Genomic DNA, 26194 nt, shown 5'->3' on the forward strand with positions numbered 1-26194 from the left:
AGAGGCTTAGAAAAGAAAATAGTAACAACATTGGAACAATTAAGCAATGTGGAAATCTTCAACTCTATTTAAAAATAATTACAATAATGATAATTAAAATAATTTTATTATCTTTTTCGTTTCCTTCAGGGTCTTTCATTTTAATTGCACTTAGGCATTTTCTTTCTCAGGCCAAAGTTAGTATCCTCCCTGCCCCCTATAACTTGCTTTGGTTTGATTTCTCTCCAGTAACTGAAAGAATTAGGTTAGCCTTTTCCTAATCTTCTTGATACTGAGGTGATCAGTAAACGCACTTTTTGCTCTCTCTGAGAGAACTTGGGTGCAGAACTTGTTACTTCTCTGAGTGGTCCTATGGAATACACACACACACACACACACACACACACACACACACCCATAAGTGTGAAATGTAGATTTGTCACCAGAAAGGGGTCCTGATCCAGACCCCAAGAGAGAGTTCTTGGATCTTGCTCAAGAAAGAATTTGCGGTGAGTCCATAGAGTAAAGTGAAAGCAAGTTTATTAAGAGAGTAAAGGAATAAAATAATGGCTACTCCAGAAATAGAGCAGCCACGAGGGCAGCTGGTTGATGATTTTTATGGTTATTTCTTGATTATATGCTAAACAAGGGGTGAATTATTCATGCCTCCCTTTTTAGACCATGTAAGTAAATTCCTGACATTGTCATGGCATTTCTAAACTGTCATGTCGCAGGTCAAAGTATAACAGTGAGGACAACCAGAGGTCACTCAAGTAGCCATCTTGGTTTCAGTAGGTTTTAGCCGGCTTCTTTACTGCAACCTGTTTTATCAGCAAGGTCTTCATGATCTGTATCTTGTGCTGACCTCCTATCTCATCCTGTGGCTAAGAATGCCTTATCTATCTGGCAATGCAGCCGAGGGAGGTCTTAGCCTTATTTTACCTAGCCCCTATTCAACATGGAGTTGCTCTGGTTTAAATGCCTCTGACAGATTTTCTAACATTTGCATAAGGAAAATGGAGAAGAAGGTTAACATTTTGCACCCTATATCAAATAATTTAAAATTTCTCAGATATTCTTGCCTCTAAAACCCCTCTTCAGCTAAACCTCCATGGAAGATTTTTTTTTTCTTTTGACTTTTCACTTTCTTACTGCAATATCTTGACTTTGGATCCTTTTCTCCTCTCCCCCAGGTTTTCCTCAGAAATTTCTCACTTTCCTTTACATGAGGAGTCAATTTACTACCTCAGCACCTATTGCACATTTTTTATATTCAAACACATTCCAGTCATGTTCAGCAAACAAAAAGAGCCTCAAACAGCTACTGCCATCCTGAGAATACAATTTAGCCAAGACCTTTGGCTACTAAAACACACTGACCACAGTTTATCCTCCTCATCCCTAAGGTTTATCAAGGTAGTCTTCTGAATGAGATGTTCTCCTTCTGTATTACTCAGTTTTCATGCTGCTGATAAAGACATACCCAAGACTGGGAAGAAAAAGAGGTTTAATGGACTCACAGTTCCACATGGATGGGGAGGCCTCACAATCATGGCAGAAGGTGAAATGCACATCTCACATGGCAGCAGAAAAGAGAAGAGAGCTTGTGCAGGGAAACTCCCCTTTGTAAAACCACCAGATCTCATGAGACTTATTTACTATCAGAAGAAGAGCACAGGAAAGCCCTGCCCCCATAATTCAATTACCTCCCACTGCATTACTCCCACAACACATGGGAATTCAAGATAAGATTTGGTGGGGACACAGCCAAACCATATCATCCTGTCCCTGGCCCCACCCAAATCTCATGTCTTCACATTTCAAAACCAATCATGCCTTCCCAACAGTTCCCCAAAGTCTTAACTCATTTCAGCATTAACTCAAAAGTCTACAGTCCAAAGTCTCATCCAAGACAAGGCAAGTCCCTTGCACCTACAAGCCTGTAAAACCAAAAGCAAGTTAGTTACTTCCTAGATACAATGGGGGTACAGGCATTTGGTAAATACAGCCATTCCAAATGGGAGAAATTGGCCAAAACAAAGGGGCTACAGGCCCCATGCAAGTCCAAAATCCAGTGGGGTAGTCGCATCTTAAAGCTCCAAAATGATCTCCTTTGACTCCGTGTCTCACATCCAGGTCACGCTAATGCAAGAGGTGGGCTCCCACGGCCTTGGGCAGCTCCACCTCTGTAGCTTTGCAGGGCATAGCCCCCCTCCTGGCTTTTTTCGCAGGCTGGCATTGAGTGTCTGTGGCTTTTCCAGGCACACAGTGCAAGCTGTCGGTGGATCTACCATTCTGGGGTCTGGAGAATGGTGGCCCTCTTCTCACAGCTCCACTAGGCAGTGCCTCGGTAGGGATTCTGTGTGGGGACTCCAAACCCACATTTCCCTTCTGTGCTGCCCTAGCAGAGGCTCTCCATGAGGGCCTGCCCCTGCAGCAGACTTCTGCCTGGGCATCCAGGCGTTTCTGTACATCTGATATCTAGGCAGAGGTTCCCAAACCTTAATTCTTGACTTCTGTGCACCTGCAGGCTCAACACCAATAGAAGCTGCCAAGGTTTGGGGTTTCCACCCTCTGAAGCAACAGCTTGAGCTATACCTTGGCCCCTTTTAGTCACAGCTAGAGCAGCTGGGATGCAGGGCACCAAGGGCTTCACAGAGCAGTGCCCCACTCTACTGGTACCAATTTACTGTATTCATCAGTTTTCATGCTGCTGATACATACCTGAGACTGGGAAGAAAAAGAGGTGGTAATGGACTTTTCAGTTCCACATGGCTGGGGAGGCCTGTCAGTCATGGTGGAAGGTGAAAGGCATGTCTTACATGGCGGCAGACAAGAGAAGAGAGCTTGTGCAGGGAAATTCCCCTTTTTAAAACCATCAGCTCTTGTAAGACTTATTCACTATCACAAGAACAGCCTGGGAAAGACCTGCCCCCATGATTCAATTACCTTCCAGCAGGTCCCTCCCACAACATGTGGGGACACAGCCAAACCATATCACCTTGCATTGATACATGTAATCTCAATGAAATAATGCAAATTTTCTTTATGCTTTGTTTCTCTGTTCTGCCAACTGAAGCTGAGTGGATAATTTGGGGTATTATTTTCCTCAGTAGTCACAGTAATCACATTCAACCAGATGGTACAAATATATGAGGAAGCAGTTGCGCAAAGTGAAGAGGGTTCTTGGACCTGGCACAGCTTTCCTGTGCTCTGCATTTGGAAAATTTCTGAGTCAGCAAGCCCTGAAGACATCGCCAATAGGACGCTATTTCTTCCCAGGGTCTGCCCATATTTCTCATGGCTCCAAGAACTACATTCCACAAGATTATTTTAATGTTCAACCATACATCTAGAAACTTGTTTAGATGGAAATAATGACAAAAATGACCCAGATGATTATCCTTTGAATTTATAGGGCACTTTTCTGAGGGACTCCAAATTCTTCTAAGGCTAGAAGTCTCCCCATCACTTCTCCTCCCTAACTACCATAATCCAAAAAGTAGTGATTACACCTATACATGAAGACTTATTTCAAGAATTTAAATACTTTTTAAAGAGTTAACCATAAATACAGAGTCCTGGCATGTTCCACCCATAACCTGACACCAGGAATTATGAAATAGGAAGCTGGCAGTGAGTTATGGTGCTTACTCTGGTTGTAAAGTAGTTTACTTTCTGCTTGAGTAAAGCATTAAGACGTGCGTCAGGTATCGTTAGAGAAGTTGTTCAGCAACTGTCAGCTCCCAAATAATTACAGACCACGGTTTCTTCTAAGATGTGCTCCCCACTTCCCACCATGGCAGTAACTGCCTTACGCCACCTGTTCCATCAGCATTGCATGTGAGAATGTGAGGGACAGGCCTGCTGCTTGCCTGAGGTTAATGATTACCCTGTGGATTTTCTCTACAATTTACACATTCTAATGTTTTCCTGCTGTGTATGATCACCTGGCAACTTTTACAGGGAATGAAAGAAGTGCACTGCAGGTCAAGATTATCCATAGACTTTCTCACTGACTCTGAGTGTGTGTGGGTGTGGGTGTCGATGTGTGTGGTGTGTGTGGGTGTGTGTGTAATTAACAACATTGCTGCAGTACCTTTGAACCACATTGGAAAAGGAGGAACCAAAGGCAAGAAAATGACTTGAATCAAAATCATCTCTCCAAGTGTATTATTGATCCATAGAAGGAATGTTCTTGTAAGGTTGCAAAATGACGTTCATGAGGGCTATGTGCATACTGCTTAGGACAGATATTACTGCTCTATATATTTAAATTGATGTTTTGCAAAATAAACACAAGCACATGACATGAACCTTCGTCAACATTCCTTAAATACTGCCTTTACTAAGGAAAGCACGGGTCTTCATGTGGTTAAGAGACCATAATTTTGGCCTAGGAAGCTAGTCTTTATGTTGAGAAAATGAAAGCCCTTTGAAAATTAATAGTTCTGCATGTCTTCATTCACTTTACAAGGGCACAACCATGCTGATTCCTGCACTGTAGCAATTTAAGGAGAGTAAGCATCAGCCTGACCTGAGAGATATGAATCATGATGTAATCTTCCCCAGATTGCCCTCATTCATCCAGCCTTCCACAGCTTCCCAGTTCACTACAGTAATACACATCTCCTCCAGACACTTCTGAGAGTTGAGGCTGGACATCTCAGTAAATATGAACAGAGCCTCTTTCCCAATAAGTTAGCTAATTTAGGTTAGCACATTAAAATTCCCTGAAATGGTATTTGGAGTCTCTTGGAACATTTTATTCCTTAGGCAAATGTGGCCCAAAATAAAATTGCATTTCCCCAAAATGCATCTGTTCCAAGGTTCAGGCCCATCCACAGAAAAATACAGCTGCCTCTCTGTGGCTTACCCTGCCTGGATCCCTAATGAGGCTCTGCTAATCTCCAATTCCTGTAAGCGGCTCATTTCTTACTACCTCTTGGGCTTACAGCTGTGTGGCTTTTGGGATGAGATTCTTTTCAAAAAGCTATGTTGAAAGGCAATCCATTTGATCAGAGAGTAATATCTTGACTTCATCTTTTATCAGTTCCCAGTGATACTTGGGCTGCAGGTGGAATCCTGCAGTTACCTTGTTTAACATTAAAAATAATTTCATTTTCCTGCCAGAAGCTGGTCTTACTGATCATGTTGCTGCTTAGAAGCCTGGAGAATCATGACTTTTACCTAACTTTTAGTAGTGAGAGATGGCAGATAATTCTAATTAAGAAAGAAACACAGATGGGGAGAAAGACTGCAATGCAGAACAAGAATAACAAGTCTACTGTAGTAGTGATTTCCATAATCCAAAAGAGAAAGGGAAATTGTCAAGGCAGCAGGAATTGCTTTCAAGAGCAGTCTCTACTCCAAGAATAAAGCAGAGATGCAGCTGAACTTACTCAGATCCTCTACTTCTTTATTCAGTACGGTTGAAGATTTCAATTTAATCTAGTGCTGCAAAACCAGCAGTTCAGTAGAAAACACCACCAATTCTGAAGGGAAAATCAGTTTACTATTGCATTAACTATATTTAAATTCAGAAGGTCTGAAAACATTTTCCCCAAGGCATTACTTCTTTTCTTTACTTCAAATCATTAGTTAAATCTTCTTTTTGAAGATTTAAAATTGATATAGGAACTGTCAATGCCTGTAGTCCTGTGACTTGCTGTAATTGATAGTCTGCTGACTTGGGTGTCTAATACTGTTGTCAAATGATTGAATGCTTATTAATTATATCCCTAGGCAATGGCAATGGCCATTACCCAGGGCAGCATAACATGAATGCTAAATTTGAATACAGTACAGAGAAAATCTAAGATTCTCAACAAATTAGAACCTATTTGTATATATGGCTCTCAGACAATAGATCTTCTATGTACAAGCAATAAAAAACAAGAAGCAAATCTATCTCTAGAAGTAGAGAAGTCATAGCTTTAGGGTCAGCTAAACCTAACTCCATGTAAACACATGAAGAGTCTATACTGCCTTCTGGATAATCCATTTATTCACAATTTGAGTGGTTTATAACAGATACAACCAACTCAGTAACTCACAAATGGAGAAAGTTGTGGAAATTGATCAAAGAAATACTAAACATCAAGTATCTCGCATTCAACACTGAAAATTTACAAAAATAGTCTTTAACATTCAGAATCTAAAGGATTGTTAATGAGCCTAAAGGACCTACCAGATCAGTGTCAAAGGTCCTGTAACCTAATGTAGAGAGAAGTCTGGGTTCTGTTCTGGCTAGAAAGGGATAGTGAAACAATTTCAATTGGTTGACTATTGCGTATCTCACATTTTTTATATAGCTCATTTACTTCTCATGGCAGTGCAGATCTTATTGTCTCCATTTTAAAGAAAAATAAATTGGGACCAAGATAATAGTAATAACACAACGATTGTTTTTATTACTATTAGAGTTAACATTTGGAGGAACAATATGTCAGTTAACCATACTAAGTCCTTTAACTGTATTATCTTACAGGAACCTTTCCAGAAAAGGTTGATATTTTCATCCTCAATTTATAGATGAAGAAATTGAGGCTTGCAGAGTTAGAATAATTTGCCCAAGATTACACAGCAAAAACAATAATAACCAAGATTAATACCACAGTCAAGAGCAGCTCTTTCAGAATTTGTCTAGCAGGATTTCTAGTTTTTACCAGAAAACCTCCCACAAAAATAAAACCAAACAACAACAACAAAATCCCAGTCACTTCTACCACCAATTGGGACAGATATGATATGCTTTACTTGCTATAAATCTGATAATTTTTCAAGTTACTGGTAATGTGAAATGTGATGGTCCTCTGTAAATTACCAGTAACAAGTGCAATAATTGAAAGTGTATGGTATTCACTAGGAAAATAAAGGCAATATTTAAAATATGAAACCTGGACCAGGCCCAGTGGCTCACACTTGTAATCGCAACCCTTTGGGAGTTGATTGCTTGAGGCCAGGAGTTTGAGACCAGCCTGGGCAACATAGTGAGACCCTGTCTCTGCAAAAAAAACCAAAAACTTAGTTGGGCATGGTGGCAGACACCTGTAGTCCTAGCCACTAGGGAAGAAAGATGATTTGAGCCCGAGAGTTGGAGGTTGCAGTGACCTATGATTGTGCCACTGCACTCCAGCCTGGGCAGCAGAGTGAGACCCTATCAAAAATAAATAAATAAATAAAGCATAAAATCTAGTGTCAGGTATTCGTGGTCTAGTCAGTGATATACTCAGCAGGAGTATTACAGTTTTTAGTCCCTGCATTAGTATAGCAAATAAACAACTTCCATGAACTTCTTACCAAAAAATTCATGGTGATACCAACATTGCTTTGAACACCAATAAATACATTCATAGCTCGTTTATCCTCATCAGTTAAACTGCATCTTATAAAAGCACAATTAACTATTGACTTCATGATTAAAGGTTGTTCTCGATTTCAAGACTGGGGACCCTTGAAGATTTTGATAGCCAAGGTTACATTTGTTTTTTTGATTATTGCTGTCTCAGCAAAATTATGAAATACCGGCCGGGCACGGTGGCTCACGCCTGTAATCCCAGCACTTTGGGAGGCCAAGGCAGGTGGATCACCTGAGGTCAGGAGTTTGAGACCAGCCTGGCCAATGTGGTGAAACCCCGTCTCTACTGAAAATACAAAAATTAGCCAGGCCTGGTGGCACACACCTGTACTCCCAGCTACTAGGGAGTCTGAGGCAGGAGAATCACTTGAACCTAGGAGGCGGAGGTTGCAGTGAGCCGAGATCACGCCATTGCACTCCAGCCTGGGCGAAAAGAGTGAAATTCCATCTCAAAAAAAAAATATATATATATATACATAATTTATATTTATATGAAATACCTTAAGATCTACAAATTGATAAACAAAAAGTTCCAGGAAGAAGTTTGGAAATATTCTTGAATTGTACTAAAGCACCTACAGGATTTCAAAGTAATCTGCCAGACATGTTATCTTATGTAGGTTTTATAGTCTCTGGGGATTTTCTACTTACTGACTGCATGAGAGGCCCAGGAACTACTAGAGTGTGCACATAACAGTGTGTGTCTCTCTACTTCCCAGGCTCCCTTGCAGCTGAGTTGGCCATATGACTGACAGCAAGCCCTGGAATGCAGCCAGAAGTGATAGAAGCCTCTTTCACACCATGCTCCTAAAATATTCCAAGAAATTTTCCAAACCCACTCTCTTTAGTCCGTGCATCTGGAGGTGAAAGTTTTAGAAAGGGCAAAGTCACTTAATGGAAGGGGCCCAGATCTAGCCCCTCGGAGCCAAGCTGTCCAACTAGAAATTCAGCATTAGTATTTGCAGTTGAGTATTAACCTTTGTCAGGCTAAGCCATAGAGAATTGTTTTAATTGCAGTCAGCCTGATTTTACAGTGACCTTGGATCCAGAATATTACTTAGATATTACTAGTATCTACTTCATAAAGTCTCTGTGAGGATGGAATAAGATAATGAACTCAAATGTAAAGCAACTCCTTCTTTACATGAGTTTGAGTCTGTAGTATAAAAACTATAAGTTATGTGTTTTATGATATATGCCTCTAAAAATAAATACACATGCAATTATATATATACACACACATACACAGACAAGCATATATATATGTTTGTAAACATACACCTCACTCAGTCCATATATTCCTCCACTGTGAATAGAAATGTATAGAAAGCAAGCAGTCTTTAGGGTGGCTATTTGGTGGTTACCAGACATAGAAAAAGAAGGTAATAAAATATAAATTTCAGGACAGTCTTTCGGTGATTATGCCAGACTCCTACCAGCATCTTTCCACACCAGATCAATGGAACAGAAAATTCAATCATGTAGACTCATAGAATGGCAAGCCCACAGGGTGAATGAACTCAATATAGCTCTTTATATCAAAAGCCGAGAAATAGAGAATTCAGGTTTGTGTCCCAATATGATAGCCTCTGCATGTTATTATAAAGCAACTATGAGCTTTTCCCAAGATAGAAAACTATTGTGACTGATTTCTGGGACTTTTAGAAGCCCCTCTATAAGCAACTGAATTAGATAGCCAAAGAACTCTTCCTAACAGTGGTTATTTCTGCATTAGGTGGTAGAAAATGAGGACCACAATTTTAGAAAAGATCCCAACACTTTCTCACTAGAAGTTACAGAAATCTTCAGAATGACTAGCATGGGTAAAAATCAGTTATACCTATAGGTTTTCAGAAGTAAAAATATGTCTTTAGGATTTGCTTTTTTTTTTTTTTTTTTTTTTTGCTTAAATAAACATGTATTCTGGAACTTAAAGTAAAATAAAATTAAAAATTAAAAAAAAGAAAGATGGACAAAGCACACTAGGCAGTTAATTAGCACAAATAAAATACACATTGCCAATAAACAGAAGAAATAGTTAACCAAAAAAATTTTCTAAAATTTAGCTTATCTTGAGGCAATCTGGGGAGCTTGGACATTGGGTATACACAAATACCGGGGCTATTTAGGTAATCCTATCACAGGAACCCAACATTTTTCACTTTTCTCCAGCTCGTTAAAAAGAAAGGAAAAATGTGTATACTCAGTACAACATTCACTTAATGCCACCAATTCACTTAATGCATTGTTTACATGTGCAATAGATACTAGTTACAGTGTTGAATATAGAAATGTGTACATATGAGTTATATAGTTCCTATCCAAAAGTTAGGAGGCCCAAGACCCAGGAAGAGTTGATGTTCTTTGTAACATATTACATCAGATCACAAAAAATACCAGAATAGTTTTGTTAAATAATTTTCTTGAGTACTAAAATTTTATAAAATTATTCTATTTTTAAAATATGTTATCTTAATATACATACTAATATTTTGAAAAATTACTTGACTGTATCAGATATATTCCTATGCATATAGTTTTGTAGGAATACCATAACAAAATATCAAAAGCTGGGTGGCTTGTACGGCAGAAATGTATTTTCTCACAGTCCTGGAGGCTGGAGGGCTGCGACCAGGTAGCAGCAGGGTGGCTTCTTCTGTGGCCTCTCTCCTTGGCCACCTCTTGCAGTGTTTTCACGTGGTTTTTTCCTCTGCACGTATATCCCTGGCATCTCTCTGTGTATCCAGATGTCCTTTTTTTGTAAGTACACCAGTTAGATTGGAGTTGGGATCCACCCTAATGGCCCCATTTTAACTTAATCATCTTTTTAAAGACTCTCCAAATACAGTCAGTCTGAGGTACTGGAAGTTAGAGCTTTAACATATGAATTTTGAGAATACACAATTCAACCCCTAACACTATATCATGAATTAAATAATATAGGGGAATATAATAGAATAATCATGGACTTTAGGAGAAATTATATTAGAAACAGATTCCCGGTTGATCCAGAAGTAGATGCATCCCATGGTGGTTTTTAATCCATGGTGGTTTTTAATCCAGTGGGGGTCTTTGCCACTGGCTAAGTCATTTAAGAATATGCTGATTGTCTTCTTCAGGCCAGATATTGTGGCAGGAGCTGTACATGTCAGCAACAGTACCTGTCTTAAAGAAGCTCAGAACCCAGTGAACACCCAGGAAAAGACATGATCAATAAAAATGTAATGTAATAATAAATAAGCACAACCATAGAAGAATAGACAGGGCATTAGAAGAGCAAAGGCAACTATCTCATTCTTTCTGGAAAGAAGGAAATTTCCACAGTGTAAAGGACACTTCAGTGAAATAAGAAGCTGAGCAAGAAGAAGAAAAACGAAGAAAGTGCATTTCAGAGACAGGAAGCAACCTGGGTGAAGTTTAAAAAGTGGCAAATTCTTCTGTATGCCTAGATGAAGATGTAAGCTAGAGAATAATGATGATTTGGTCAGAAGAAGGAAGGGCCTGGTGTACTCTCTAATGCACTTGGACATATCTAGTGTAATGCTGCCAAATAGAACATTCTGCAATGAGGGAAATCTTCTATGTCTGAGGTGGGTTAGATAAGGTGGTCATAGCCTCTCTTAAAGAGGAACAAACCACCCAACAGTGCACAAACCACATCCTGGGCTCATGGTTAGAATATCCTGCCACAAGCTGGTAAAAGAGAAGGGGAGAAAGTCTCCAAATTTTTGCAAGCACAGAAGCCCATGATCAGTGTCTTTGGGCTAACTTATGCTCATCATAATAGTTAGAAACACTGCTGTGTAGAGAATTAAGATGCTAAGGAGGCATGCGATATATGTATTAGGATGGCAGCAATAGCGCATGTGTCCAGAAGACCACCCACAACATGCAAAGCAACAACGCCCATTCCCATCCCTTCATGAAAATCATGTAAGACTGTCATAAAAGGAGTTTCCCCAGCATCAGTTGATGCTGTCTCACTTTTGAGCAGCCTGCTCTGATCAGCTGTCAGAGTGCACTTTTACTTTCCAATAAACTCCTTTATTTATTTTTTATTTTTTACTTTTTTGAGACAGAGTTTCACTCTTTTTGCCCAGGCTGGAGTGCAATGGTGCGATCTCTGCTCACCGCAACCTCTGCCTCCTGGGTTGAAGTGATTCTCCTGCCTCAGCCTCCTGAGTAGCTGAGATTACAGGCATGCACCACCACGCCCGGCTAATTTTTGTATTTTTAGTAGAGATGGGTTATCTCCATGTTGGTCAGGCTGGTCTCGAAATCCTGGTCTCAGGTGATCCACCCACCTCGGCCTCCCAAAATGCTGGGATTACAGGTGTGAGTCACCACACCTGGCTTCCTTTGTCTACTTTTATTTGGACTCACTCTCAAATTCCTTTGTGTGGTGAAATCAGGAACCTTAACTGGCCCACTGACAACATGTCTGTGCTGTGCAGTATGGTAGCCACTAGCCACATGCAACTATTGAGAATTTGAAATGTGTCTTGTGCCACAGAGTAACCCAATTTTTTAAAAATTTTATTTAAATTGTTTTAAATTTAAATGTAGATAGCCAACATGACTCATGACTACTGTATTTGACAGTGTAGATTTAGAAAGGGTTTTTTATCTTTTTTCTTCATCTATACTGTCCACATGCACAATACACTCCAATCAGATACATTTTTCATTACATGTGAGACGTGTAGCAGGATGTTTAAGTGGAAATTTGGCTGTGAATATATGGCAACAAGTATTAGAAACCAAAATGAGTTGCGAAATAGATCACCAAGTCAGGGTTCTTCAGAAAAACAGAACCAATAGGATGTGTGTGTGGATAGAGACAGAGCCAGCAAGCTGGAGATGCAGGAGAGCTGAAGGTGGAGCGCCTGTGCAAGAGCCAGCAGGCTCGAGATCCAAGAAGAACTAATGTTTCAGTTTGAGTCTAAAGGCAAGAAAAAGCTGATGTCCCAGTTTCAAAGGAAGCAAGGCAGGAGGAATTCTGTCTTACACAGGGGAGGGTTGGTGTTTTTGTTCTATTTAGACCTCCCACTGACTGGATGAACCCATCCACATTAGGGAGGGCAGTCTGCTTTCCTCCGCCTATTGTTTTCAGTGCTGATCTCATTCCAGAACACCCACACAGGAACACCTAGAATGTTTGACCAAATATCTGGGCACCTGTAGCCCAGACAAGTTAACTCATAATATTAACCATCACACCAAGTGAAAACTAACAAGAGTACTTATTAGAGACTTAAACCTCTCACGCATGTTAAGAATATAAGAGTTTATACAGCAGTTCTGGAGAGAATTAGTGGGGACTCTAGAAAGAGCTACTCATGGGTTAGTCTGCTGTGAGAAACACCAGCTCCAAGGGAAAGGATCTGTTCACCTCTCACCTCAACCCTAATGAGAGAGCTTTGACCGAGAGCTTGGTAGGTGTCCTTGCTGTTGGAGTGACACAGTGGATTGAAGTCTGATTCCCACAGGGAAAATTCAAAAAGCAGAGTGGGGCTGGCTAGCTGTTCCAAGCAGGAGGAAGGAAGGGGAGGCAGCATATTTCAGTTGCCTGACTCCCAACTTTGGTTGACACAAAGCATGCAAGAGTGTTTGCCGTAACTAGATTTGGGCTACATGTGAACTCCTTTATTACAGGGTCACCCATAGGGGCAAACAGGCCTCAGCACAACGATGCTTAAAATACAGCATTCCTAGAGTCAGAGAAAAGTATATGACCTGCATCAAGGGAAATGTAGATGAGCGCTCGACATCTACATGTACTCTTTAGAAGTCCCAGTGTTGAGGCTTCTAAAGAGAAACACAATTTCAGCACCCAAGAAGAAGAAGGCTTTTAACTTCAGCCATGTCCTGAGAGTATGAAATCAACTTTTGAATATACCAGTCAAGTAGGATATTTCTAGCCCACATATCACTTCCTCCACTACACTTAAAACAATTAGAAACCACACTTTGCAACTTGAGAGAAGAGCTTGTCCAAAACGAAAAGGCTGATCACATTCACTTCCCCAACTGCAAGCTTTGCTACCAGTCGGCCTTAGTTAGGAAAAGAACAATAGCTGTAATCTGAGTGCAGTTGGACATTTTACCTGTAATATGAAACTAGACAAAATCCAAGAGATGTCTAAGAGGCATAACTGAAGGCTTTTGATGAACATATTTCATGTAGGTAGTGAGGAAGACAGGGTTTTGAATATTATGCTTGGGTTTCTCCTTGTGTAATTCTCCCCAGCTATATATATTTGATGATCCCATGACTTTGTGTTACCTAAGATTAATTACAAAGGTCAGTGGTATGGTGGAGTTTTCATCAAGAGCAGAGAAAAAACTAGCCTCATAGAGCAAAGCATTAAGGGACCATGGAGAGAAAAAAAATCACTCTGTATCTAACAGTTGTGCTTATTTGTGTACCAGATACTTACACAATGGTATTCAAATGGTTGATCAATGAGGTGGAAGGGGTATGATCCCTAAAGCAACATCTTAGAAACTTGGGCTAGGTAAGTGAAAATTTACATTTCAGTAGCTCAAAATGCCTTTTTAGAAAGATTGTGATTCTTTCAAGATGAGAATCTCTCCTATGAAGGTTGGGGAGCCGTTACGTGATTATTAAAGGAAAATAACATAAACAGCCTTGTGTTTTAGAAAGCCCACCTTGATACTTATGTGGGAAATAGAGATGGGCTAACTTCAGACTTTAAACAGAAACACCTGCTGGGAGATAAATGCAATTGTTCCGGTGAAAGTTGATGAGAACCTGAGCTAAGAAGATAAGGTAAGAAATGCAACAAAGGGAAGAATTTCAGGAGATATTTAAGAGGCAAAATTAACAGATCTTGATAACAAAATCAGATGTAGGTGATGGGAAAGAGAGGCTGTGAGGACGATGTTCAGGTTTCTGACGGGTAATTCTCTCTAGCTGTATTATAGTAGAAACTCCAGAGGCATGAGCTGTGGCTTGGATCAAGGTGGTCCTTATACTTATCAAGTTAGAGCCAGTCCTGACTTTACGAGGTGGGCGCTCTGCTATATCACATCACTGTATCATATTACCTTCCTGTGATAAGCAGAATAAGGGTCCCACAAAGATGTCTATGTTCTAATCCTGGAAACTAAATATGTTAGGATACCTAGCAAAGGGAATTAAGGTTGCACGTGAAATTAGGTTGCTAACCAGCTAAAAATAGGGGTCGTATCCTGGATTTATTCAGGTGGGCCCAATGTAATAAAAAGGCCCTTAAACTTGAAAGAGGGAGGCCGAAGAGTCAGTGTCATGGTGATACAATGTGAGACTTGAACAGCCTTTGCTGAATTTGAAAATGGAAGGGAGCCAGAAATGGAAGAACATAGGCAGGCTTCAAAGCTGGAAAAAAAAAAAAATCACATTTTTCCCTAGAACCTTCAGAAAAGAATATAGTCAAGCCAATACCTTGATTTTGTCCCAGTGAGACCCACTGCAGACTTCTGACCTCCAGAATGGTAAGATGATAAATCTGTGTTGTTTGAGTCCACTGAGTTTGTGGGAATTTGATACAGCTGCCCTGGGAAACAAATACACTTATCATTTATCCTTTCTCAGCAAATCCCTACTCTCAGATTCATCCACATTTCTAACTTGTTTACCTCTAACTAATGCTTTATTTATAGTTTTCTTGACTTGTTATTTGCAACTTATTTAAACAGTATTATAAGGCTAGTCATTGTGTGCCTACTGCTGTGTAACCATCACTGGAGTAAGTTAAACTACCAGGTGTATTTCCTATGAACAGTTAGGCCCATCAAATTATCTCAGTGCAAACATGAACAATAAGAACACCTTGTGTTGCAGCCTCTTTTTTTCTGCTTATCTGATCGCCACACAACTAAAACATTTCCCAAGTAATAAATAATTTAGTTATAAAATTTGGGCAGCTTTCTGTCACAAGATATATTTATTTTGCTGCTGAATTAATTAATGTTTGGGAAATGCCGTGTAAATGTTAGCTCTTATCCTCTTCTTATTTATAGTAAGTACATAACCTGAAACTTAAGTCCATGCAACAGAAAATGCTGTGGACCATAAGTGGTAATGATGGATTAACATTATTTGTCCTTATGACTTTATCTGTAACCTGCATATAAAATTCAGAACTTGAAATGATGAAGATAATATCTCTCCATCCTAGCTTGGCCCAACACTCATGAAACACAGATGTGAATGATTTTTGACTGGCAGATTTCAAAATGACTATGCAGCCACTACAACTTTTATATAACTTTAAAATTCTGGAAGAGGAATGCAAGACTCTGTCCAAATTGTGTGCTTGGGGCAATGAGAATATTATATGTACAGTCCAAAATATATTTCCAAATACAGGTAAACAAAGACTATTTTGATTCTGTTTTAAGGTCGCAAATAGTCTGTCATGGAGTTTAGATTGTGAGTCTCCCTGCTAGAAGATGGGTCGCAATTGGAAGAGTGCTTTATATTCCCTGCACCACTGCCAAATGATCCTAGAGGTTAACAGAAAACAGCAATGGGGCTTGCAAAGACAAGGACTGAATTATATACTTGGTAAGACTAGGAATGATGAGAACATTGTATTCTTCAAACAAAGTAACAGCCAGACAGGCAAAAGAACAAAGAATCTGGCCTCCAAGTAATCCTTAATTATAACCCTGCAACCTAAAAGGACAAGAATATAAAGTGGGTCAAGAAGAAATGCATGAATTATATAAGTAAAGAAAACTGAAACACATCTCCAGGTACAAAGCAAGCTAGCTATAATTTACTACTATAAAATTCAAGAATTTTGTACCCTAGCTTATGCTATTAATCCATAAAGATACCAAAGCCTTCAATATAAAATGATACCAGAAGCTGTAATTTAATTAAGGCTGAGGTACTATAGTTATTAATTACATGTGAAATAGTAAATATTTAAAATATTTGAAAATTGCTTGTATTTCTTAAAATTGAGTAATATGCTATAAATCTCAAAAGGCAGGGTAATTGCAGTCTCCGTGGCAAGTCTGTTTGTGCAGCAAAACCTGTATAGCATCTCTGGAGAACTAAGGTATAATCTGCAGCTGTGTAATTGAAGAAGATCTGACACATGGAACTATACAACAAGTTATTTTCAACTAGCAGAGCTTAGGATATTTTTCTTTCAGAATAAAAGTGCAGAATTCTGGATTATAATTCTATTTCTACCACACTAAAATAGCTCACAAATGCTTATTCTATGTTAGAAGCAGGCCTTGAAATGGATAGTCCAAATGTATGGAATTTCACCACTTTTTGACAATGTAATTTTTGAGTAATTTTTCAACACCATAAGCAAAATGCACCTGAACCCATATACACAGTGAATCCTGGGTGGGAATGTTGATTTAAATGTGTGTTTGCAATAAGTAAACATCCTGAAACACATCATCTTCCTGTTCACATTAACTGCCTCTATCAAATATAGAAACCAAAGTATTTTGTTATTCAAAAGAATATTGTTTTATGCCTATGTATGGATGGGTGTTCCAATCATCTTACAGACTCTAGTGCAATATGAGATACTTGCAAACTTTCATAGCCTATGCTGTATGGAAGCTTTGTAGTTTCTTCTCCACTTCCTTAATCTGAGAGTAGTTGGTTTGTCCCTGAGTTTTCCTGGGTGAATTGACTTTCCACCAAGTGTCATCAAGAGAGTTTGATTTCTGGTTCTTGCCTTAATGAATAAGAGTTGCAATTCCAAGTAGTTAGCTGTGGACCACACCCAGGTATACCTCTGAAGTAACCTTAGCATAAGTTCCGTTAGTAGATACAACCCAGATCCTCTCTACCTCATGAGAATCTAGCTAAAGGAAAGGGCACAGGATTACCAAGGGCTCCTAAGAAGTTTCCAGCTTTTCATTGGCCATTTAAAAAACTTCATATCATTGGTGGGACTCGGAACAATGAGGACTCTGTTCTTCATAAATGGACCTTAAGATTGTTTTACAGGTTAAAGGAGGGAATTCAGCTCATTACAAAGACTTCATTCAAGGTCAGGATGTGGCTGGAAAAGCAGCCTCTCTAAGAACATGGTTTGAAAGGAAATCTGTGAGGAAGTAACAGAAAATGACTCACAAGCCAGCCACATGCACATCAGTGCACGTTAGCAGGATGGCAGATGTCACAGGGAGGTATAGTGCCCTTGGTGCCTTTTGGATCCCAATATTTTAATTTTTACCCCTTATTGTTATATAGTAATATCCCTAACCCTGCATGTGGCACAACTGTTTTAATAAAGACAGTTATAATGAGTGGATAAAGAAAATGTGGTATATATACACCATGGAACACTACTCAGCCATTAAAAGGAACAACATAATGTCTTTTGCAGCAACTTGGATGGAGCTGGAGACCATTATTCCAAATGAAGTAACACGGGAGTGGAAAACCAAAAATCCTGTGTTCTCACTCATAAGTGGGAGCTAAGCTATGAGTACACAAAGACATACAGAGTGATATAATAGACTTTACAGACACAGAAGGAGGAGGGTGGGAGGGGGGCTAGGGATAAAAAAAACTACACATTAAGTACAATGTTTACTACTCAGGTGACGGGAACACTAAAATCTCAGAATTCACCACTATATAATTCATCCATGTTACAAAAAAACACATGTACCCCAAAAGCTATTGAAATAAAAAATAATAAAGACACTATTATGAAGATACTAGAATTAGTTCATACAAAACTAGCATGTGAGCTTCTTTGGTAGATGATAAACTCTGTGAGGGAGGGACATATTCACTTTTGCATGCCCAGAATCTAGCATAATATTTGGCAGACAGTGGGTGCCAGAGAAGTGTTTATTAATTTGGATTTTTTAATGTCCCTCAATTGTTTAATGTCTGTCTTCCTTAGCATAGGTATTTCCTAGTCCCTAGAAACTGTGAATAATGAGGTATAAAGCACATACTTATGGTAACATCATACACTGTGTCACAAGATTGATCCTAACATAGCTTTACTTTTATGTACCTTTTATTTCACTTATTACATAGATGTGAGTGAACACCCCAAGGAAAGACAAGTGTTAGGGCTTTAGACATAGTTAAGAACGTGAACATGCACATTAGCCTATAGTTTGGGAGCAACATAAACACTAGAAAACTTCATTAGTCTCCTTCGAGGGTGTGTTCATAGTAGGTACTCAACAGATGTTAAGTGACTGACTGCTAAAGGAATAATGGGGGCTTTGGGCACTTGTCAAAAATAAAAGCTGAATTAATGATGAGAATAAATTTCTGACCAACATGGGAAAATACCTGTACTATTAAATCCTGGATAGCTATAATTGTGCCCAGGATCCCATTTCTTCCATTCCACTAGCCGATTCAAAAGTAGAGCAAATGTGCAAAAGATTCTGTGATATGATTTTCAGAGCACAATTTTCTTCATCTTCCTTTCTTTCAGCCCCAATAAAAAAAAAAAAGTCCCACAAAGGTGTAGGATCTCACTTTGCCTGCATTAATTCCCTGTCCTTTGCCCAGTTTCTCCTCTCTTGGAAGGCAGAGGCAGCTTCTGATTTTGATCACTTCATGTCCAGGTAAGCAGCGCTGGGAAGCACATGGGGGGAGGTCATTGAAGAGAAGAGCTACCATGCTTCCAGCTTTACTTAGGACACAGACTGCAAAGGCTCAATAGTCCAGAACAAAACAATCTTTATCTGAAGCTTGACAATCCCTATTTGCAGAACACTTACTGGCATCAGCTGAAAATTTGCTTTTCTTTAAAACCTTTCTCCCTGGAAACGTCACATGCAGGGCAGCTCACCTCTATCATGGGAATGGCACCTCCTCTAGTTGAGGTGAAAACTGGAAAGATGAAAAACTGGCCTGTTCTTAACCTGAATTTCCATGAACCCTTGGAAGCATTCAATAAGGTACTCCAAAGCCTGAGTGAAGGATGAGTGGAGAGGCAAGATAAAAATGTGGTTATTCTTATGACTTAATATCTTGGAAAACTCAGATCTGATGGTGCTTGATTTATTTGCAGATTTCTATAATGTCAGAAAACTAAGCAGAGCTCATAGGATTAACATTTTCTCTACTTTTAGTACACACACATACACATAAAGCACAGTTACTCAATGACCAAAGAGAAAACTTCCAAAAACCCCTTATGCAGGAGAGCCTTGCCAAGATTTTCAGGTCTTGATGTTCAGTTCCATTAGCATAGCAGGTCAATATCCATTAAGTGTAGACAGTCCCTCAGACAGTAAGAACCACTGTGGGTTAGTGGTTCAGAGCATGGTTTTGGAGGTGCACTGCTGGGCTTGGAATCCTAGCTCACCCATTCAATATTATGTGACTCTATGTACATTATTTAACCCCTTGGAGCTTCATTCTTATCTATGAAGTGGAGAGGAGATGATGATAATGTACCTCCCTCACAAGTATTTAATAAAAGTGATAAACTTGGAAAAGTATATGTAACATAGTGAGTGCTTTACAAGCATTAGTCGTACCTAAATTGGCATTTGAACACTACATTAGAAAGAAAGTTGGAGAAAATAGTGGGTAGGCTCTGTTGTCTTAGGATGAGAAAGTATTGTTTAAATGATTTTTAAAAAGAAGAAGAAAATAAAAAACCCTTGGGAGCATAAAAAGAAATAAGGCCCAAGACTGTTGTGATAACATATTATGCAAGAAGAAGAAAGGTCCTTGAACTATGGCAACAAGGATAAATGTGTTTTTCATGAACATTTAAAAATTTCTGTGATTGAATCAGCCAACCATTAAATTTTAAATTAAGAAAGACTTATAGAGAATATAGACAACCATCTAGGCAACAAAAATGAAGATTAAAAGAAGTATTAATATGATTTTTACATAATCTCTTTATAATATTAATATAAATGTCTGCAAAGTAGACTAGTGTAGGTATACCAAAACTTCTGTACAAAAAATTAAACTTAGATTAAGTATTCCTAACAAATCAAGCAAGTTGCCCATAGAAAATATATTTTTGCTTTCATATGTAAACACATCTAAATACCTATTACAAAAGAAAAAGCAAGAAAAATGCTTTCTTTTTAAGTGCACCCCAAGGTAGCAATAATGTTATTAGTTCCACTTGGGATTTATTCACATATTCATTATATGAATGATGTATAGATATATACATATGTAGAGAGAGATCAGTTTCCTGACCACTATATTAATATTTGCATAAGGTGTTATGACATTTTAAAGGCATTTAAAATCATTGAACACCATCCCCAATTTTCAAGATTTAAAATTAAAGCCCAAAAAGAATAACTAATTTCTCTAAATTATATATAAACTAATTCACAGTCTGATGATAGTTTCTTTTGCTGTGTGGAAGCTCTTTAGTTTAATTAGATCCCATTTGTCAATTTTGGTTTCGTTGCAATTACTTTTGGTGTTTTAGTCATGAAGTCTTTGCCCATGCCTATGTCCTGAATGGTATTGCCTAGGTTTTCTTCTAGGGTTCTTATGGTTTTAGGTTTTACATTTAAGTCTTTAATCCATCTTGAGTTAATTTTTGTATAAGGTGTAAGGAAGGGATCCAGTATCAGTTTTCTGCATATGGCTAGCCAGTTTTCCCAGCACCATGTATTAAATAGGGAATCCTTTCCCCATTGCTTGTTTTTGTCAGGTTTGTCAAAGATCAGTTGGTTGTAGATGTGTGACATTATTTCTGAGGCCTCTGTTCTGTTCCATTGGTCTATATATCTGTTTTGGTACTAGTACCATGCTGTTTTGGTTACTGTCGCCTTGTAATATAGTCTGAAGTCAGGTAGCATGATGCCTCCAGCTTCGTTGTTTTTGCTAAGGATTGTCTTGACTATACAGGCTCTTTTTTGGTTCCATATGAAATTTAAAGTTGTTTTTTCTAATTTTGCAAAGAAAGTCAAAGGTAACTTGATGGGAATAGCATGGAATCTATAAATTACTTTGGGCAGTATGGCCATTTTCATGATATTGACTCTTCCTATCCATAAGCATGGGATGTTTTTCCATTTGTTTGTGTCCTCTCTTATTTCCTTGAGCAGTGGTTTATAGTTCTCCTTGAAGAGGTCCTTCACACCCCTTGTAAGTTGTATTTCTAAGAATTTTATTGTCTTTGTAGCAATTGTGAAACTATCATCAAAGTGAACAGGCAACCTACAGAATGGGAGAAATTTTTTGCAATCTATCCATCTAACAAAGATTTAATATCCAGAGTCTAAAAGAAACTTAAAAAAATTATAAGAAAAAAAAAACAACCCCATCAAAAAGTGGGCAAAGGATATGAACAGACACTTTTCAAAAGAAGACATTTATGTGGCCAAGAAACATATGAAAAAAAGCTTATCATCACTGGTCATTAGATAAATGCAAATCAAAACCACAATGAGATACCATCACATGCCAGTTAGAATGGCGATTATTAAAAAGTCAGGAAATAACAAATGCTGGCAAGGCTGTGGAGAAATAGGAACACTTTTACACTGTTGGTGGAAGTGCAGATTAGTTCAACCATTGTGGAAGACAGTGTAGCGATTTCTCAAGGATCTAGAACCAGAACTACCATTTGACCAGCAATCCCATTACTGGCTATATACCCAAAGGATTATAAATCATTCTGCTATAAAGACATGTGCACATGTATGTTTATTGCAGCACTATTTACAATAGCAAAGATTTGGAACCAACCCAAATGCTCATCGATGATAGACTGGATAAAGAAAATGTGGCACATATACACCATGGAATACTGTGCAGCTATAAAAAAGAATGAGTTTGTGTCCTTTGCAGGGACATGGATAAAGCTGGAAACCATCATTCTCAGCAAACTAGCACAGGAACAGAAAACCAAACACTGCATGTTCTCACTCATAAGTTGGAACTGAACAATGAGAACACATGGACACACGGAGGGGAACATCACACATCGGGGCCTGTCGGAGGCTGGGGGCCAAGGGGAGGGAGAGCATTAGGACAAATACCTAATGCATGAGGGGCTTAAAACCTAGATAATGGGTTGATAGGTGCAGCAAACCATTATGGCACATATATATCTATGTAACAAACCCACACATTCTGCACATCTATCCCAGAACTTAAAGTAAAATAAATAAAAATAAATGACCAGGCACGGTGGCTGACACCTGTAATCCCAGCACTTTGGGAGGCCGAGGCAGGTGGATCATGAGGTCACGAGATCAAGATCATCCTGGCCAACATGGTGAAACCCCGTCTGTACTAAAAATACAAAAATTAGCTGGGCGTGGTGGCGTGCACCTGTAGTCTCAGCTACTCGGGAGGCTGAAGCAGGAGAATCCTGAAGGCGGAGGTTGCAGTGAGCCGAGATCGTGCCACTGCACCCCAGCCTGGGCGACAAAGCGAGACTCCATCTCAAAAATAAATAAATAAATAAATAAATTTTAAAAATAGTAATAATTCACAGGTTTGTCTCACACAAAGAGAGTTTGTGTTCACTCATGGAAGTAAAACAACATTGCATGGCTCATGTATTTGTTTCCTGGGACTGCTTTAAGACATTACCACAAATTGAGTGGCTTAAAACAAGAGAAATTTATTCTCTTCTGGTTCAGTAGGCCAGAAGTCTAGAATCAAGGTGTGGGCAGGGCTGCACTCCTTCTAGAGGCTCTAGGGAATCATGCATTTCTTGCCTCTTCAGCTTCTGGTGACTGTAGGCAATTCCTTGGTGTGTTGTCTCATCTCTCCACTCTGTCTTCACACCAGCTTCTCTCCGCAGTCTAACTCCAAACTTCCTCGTATACAGCCCACATAGGATAATCCATGGTAAATCCTCCTCTCAAGACCCTTAACTTGGCTGGGTGCAGTGGCTTAAGCCTATAATCCCAGCACTTTGGGAGACCAAGGTGGGCAGATCACTTGAGGTCAGGAGTTCAAGTCCAGGCTGGCCAACAAAATGAAACCCTCTCTCTACTAAAAAATATACAAAAATTAGCAGGGCCTGGTGGTGGGCGCCTGTAATCCTAGCTACTCAGGAGGCTGAGGCAGGAAAATTGCTTGAACCCTCGAGGAGGAGGCTGCAGTGAGCCAAGATCCCACTACCATACTCCAGTCTGGGCAACAGAGCAAGACTCCATCTCGAAAAAACAAAACAAAACCTTTAAAGTCATCACATATTTTGCCATATAGTTTGGGTATTAGGATGCTGGAGGTCCACTCCAGACCCTGTTTGCCTGGGTGTCACCAGTGGAGGCTGCAGAACAGCAAATATTGCAGAATGGCAAATGTTCCTGCCTGATCCTTCCTCTGGAAGCTTCGTCTCAGAGGGGCACCCGGCCATATGAGGTGAACATATGGGGCTTGGGGGGCTTTTGAAGAGCAACATTCATCCCACTACAGCCAGGCTATGTTAATGAGTCTACAGGTACCTCCAAAACGAATATTCTATTTCTTAAAGGCTTCAGATGGTAAAAAGCTTAAGAAATCATATTCATGTCTATGAGGCGATCATTTCCAAGATGGCCAAATAGGAACAGCTCCAGTCTACAGCTCCCAGCATGAGCGACGCAAAAGACGGGTAATTTCTGCATTTCCAACTGAGGTACTCAGTTCATCTCACTGAGGCTTGTCGAACAGTGGGTGCAGCCCACGGAGTATGAGCCAAAGCAGGGTGGGGCACTGCCTCACCTGGGAAGCACAAGGGGTCAGCGAATTCCCCTTCCTAGCCAAGAGAAGCCATGACAGATGGTACCTGGAAAATCGGGACACTCCCACCCTAATACTGCACCTTTCCAACAGTCTTAGCAAATGGCACACTAGGAGATTATATCCTGCTCCTGGCTCAGAGGGTCCCACGCCCACGGAGCCTTGCTCACTGCTAGCACAGCAGTCTGAGATCAAACTGCAAGGCGGCAGTGAGGCTTGGGGAGGGGCATCCACCATTGCTGAGGCTTGAGTAGGTAAACAAAGTGGCTGGGAAGCTCGAACTGGGTGGAGCCCACTGCAGCTCAGTGTGACCTGTCTGCCTCTGTACACTCCACCTCTGGAGGCAGGGCATAGCTGAACAAAAGGCAGCAGAAACTTCTGCAGACTTAAACGTCCCTGTCTGACAGCTTTGAAGAGGGTAGTGATTCTCCCACCATGGAGTTTGAGATCTGAGAATGGACAGACTGACTCCTCAAGTGGGTCCCTACCCCCGAGTAGCCTATCTGGGAGGTGCCTCCCAGAAGGGGCCAAGTGACACCTCATACGGCCGGCCGGGTGCCCCTCTGAGACGAAGCTTCCAGAGGAAGGATCAGGCAGCAACATTTGCCATTCTGCAATATTTGCTGTTCTGCAGGCTCCGCTGGTGATACCCAGGCAAACAGGGTCTGGAGTGGACCTCCAGCAAACTCCAACAGACCTGCAGCTGAGGGTCCTGACTGTTGGAAGGAAAACTAACAAACAGAAAGGACATCCACCCAAAAACCCTATCTGTACGTCACCATCATGAAAGACCAAAGGTAAATAAAACCACAAAGACAGGGAGAAACCAGAGCAGAAAAGCTGAAAATTCTAAAAATCAGAGCGCCTCTTCTCCTCCAAAGGAACACAGCTCCTCGCCAGCAACGGAACAAAGCTGGATGGAGAATGACTTTGACAAGTTGAGAGAAGAAGGCTTCAGACAATTGGTAATAACAAACTTCTCCGAGCTAAAGAAGGATGTTCAAACCCATCGCAAAGAAGCTAAAAACCTTGAAAAAAGATTAGACGATGGCTAACTAGAATAAATAGTGCAGAGAAGACCTTAAATGACCTGATGGAGCTGAAAACCATGGCATGAGAACTATGTGATACATGTACAAGCTTCAGTAGCCAATTCGATCAAGTGGAAGAAATGGTATCAGTGATTGAAGATCAAATGAATGAAATGAAGTGAAAAGAGAAGTTTAGAGAAAAAAGTGTAAAAAGAAAAAAGCCTCCAAGAAATATAGGACTATGTGAAAAGACCAAATCTACATCTGATTGGTGTACCTGAAAGTGACGGGGAGAATGGAACCAAGTTGGAAAACACTCTGCAGGATATTATCCAGGAGAACTCCCCCAATCTAGCAAGGCAGGCCAACATTCAAATTCAGGAAATACAGAGAATGCCACAAAGATACTCCTCGAGAAGAGCAACTCCAAGACACATAATTGTCAGATTCACCAAAGTTGAAATGAAGGAAAAAATGTAAAGGGCAGCCAGAGAGAAAGGTCAGGTTACCCAAAAAAGGAAGCCCATCAGACTAACAGCGGATCTCTTGGCAGAAACTCTACAAGCCAGAAGAGAGTGGGGGCCAATATTCAACACTCTTAAAGAAAAGAATTTTCAACCCAGAATTTCATATCCAGCCAAACTAAGCTTCATAAGTGAAGGAGAAATAAAATCCTTTACAGACAAGCAAATGCCGAGAGATTTTGTCAGCACCAGGCCTGCCTTACAAGAGCTCCTGAAGGAAGCACTAAACATGGAAAGGAACAGCCGGTACCAGCCACTGCAAAAACATGCCAAATTGTAAAGATCATCGATGCTAGGAAGAAACTGCATCAACTAACGAGCAAAATAACCAGCTAACATCATAATGACAGGATCAAATTCATACATGAAAATATTAACTTTAAATGTAAATGGACTAAATGCTCCAATTAAAAGACACAGACTGGTAAATTGGATAAAGAGTCAAGACCCATCAGTGTGCTGTACTCAGGAGACCCATCTCATGTGCAGAGACACACATAGGCTCAAAATAAAGGAATGGAGGAAGATCTACCAAGCAAATGGAAAACAAAAAAAAGCAGGGGTTGCAATCCTAGTCTCAGATAAAACAGACTTTAAACCAACA

General features: G+C 39.9%; 1 long non-coding RNA gene and 1 other non-coding gene across 2 annotated transcripts in view; both read left to right on the plus strand.

The window, feature by feature from the left end:
* LOC103890508 (uncharacterized) overlaps positions 1 to 26194 on the plus strand; it is a 121244-nt gene that overhangs the window by 22686 nt on the left and 72364 nt on the right. The gene's annotated exons all lie outside the window — the stretch shown is intronic.
* LOC112133251 (U7 small nuclear RNA) lies at positions 6601 to 6659 on the plus strand. The gene has a single exon (XR_002914925.1). It is a non-coding gene; the product is annotated as a U7 small nuclear RNA (small nuclear RNA).

Source organism: Pongo abelii, chromosome 3 (genome assembly GCF_028885655.2).
Source record: "Pongo abelii isolate AG06213 chromosome 3, NHGRI_mPonAbe1-v2.0_pri, whole genome shotgun sequence".
In the NCBI taxonomy this organism is placed as follows: domain Eukaryota; kingdom Metazoa; phylum Chordata; class Mammalia; order Primates; family Hominidae; genus Pongo; species Pongo abelii.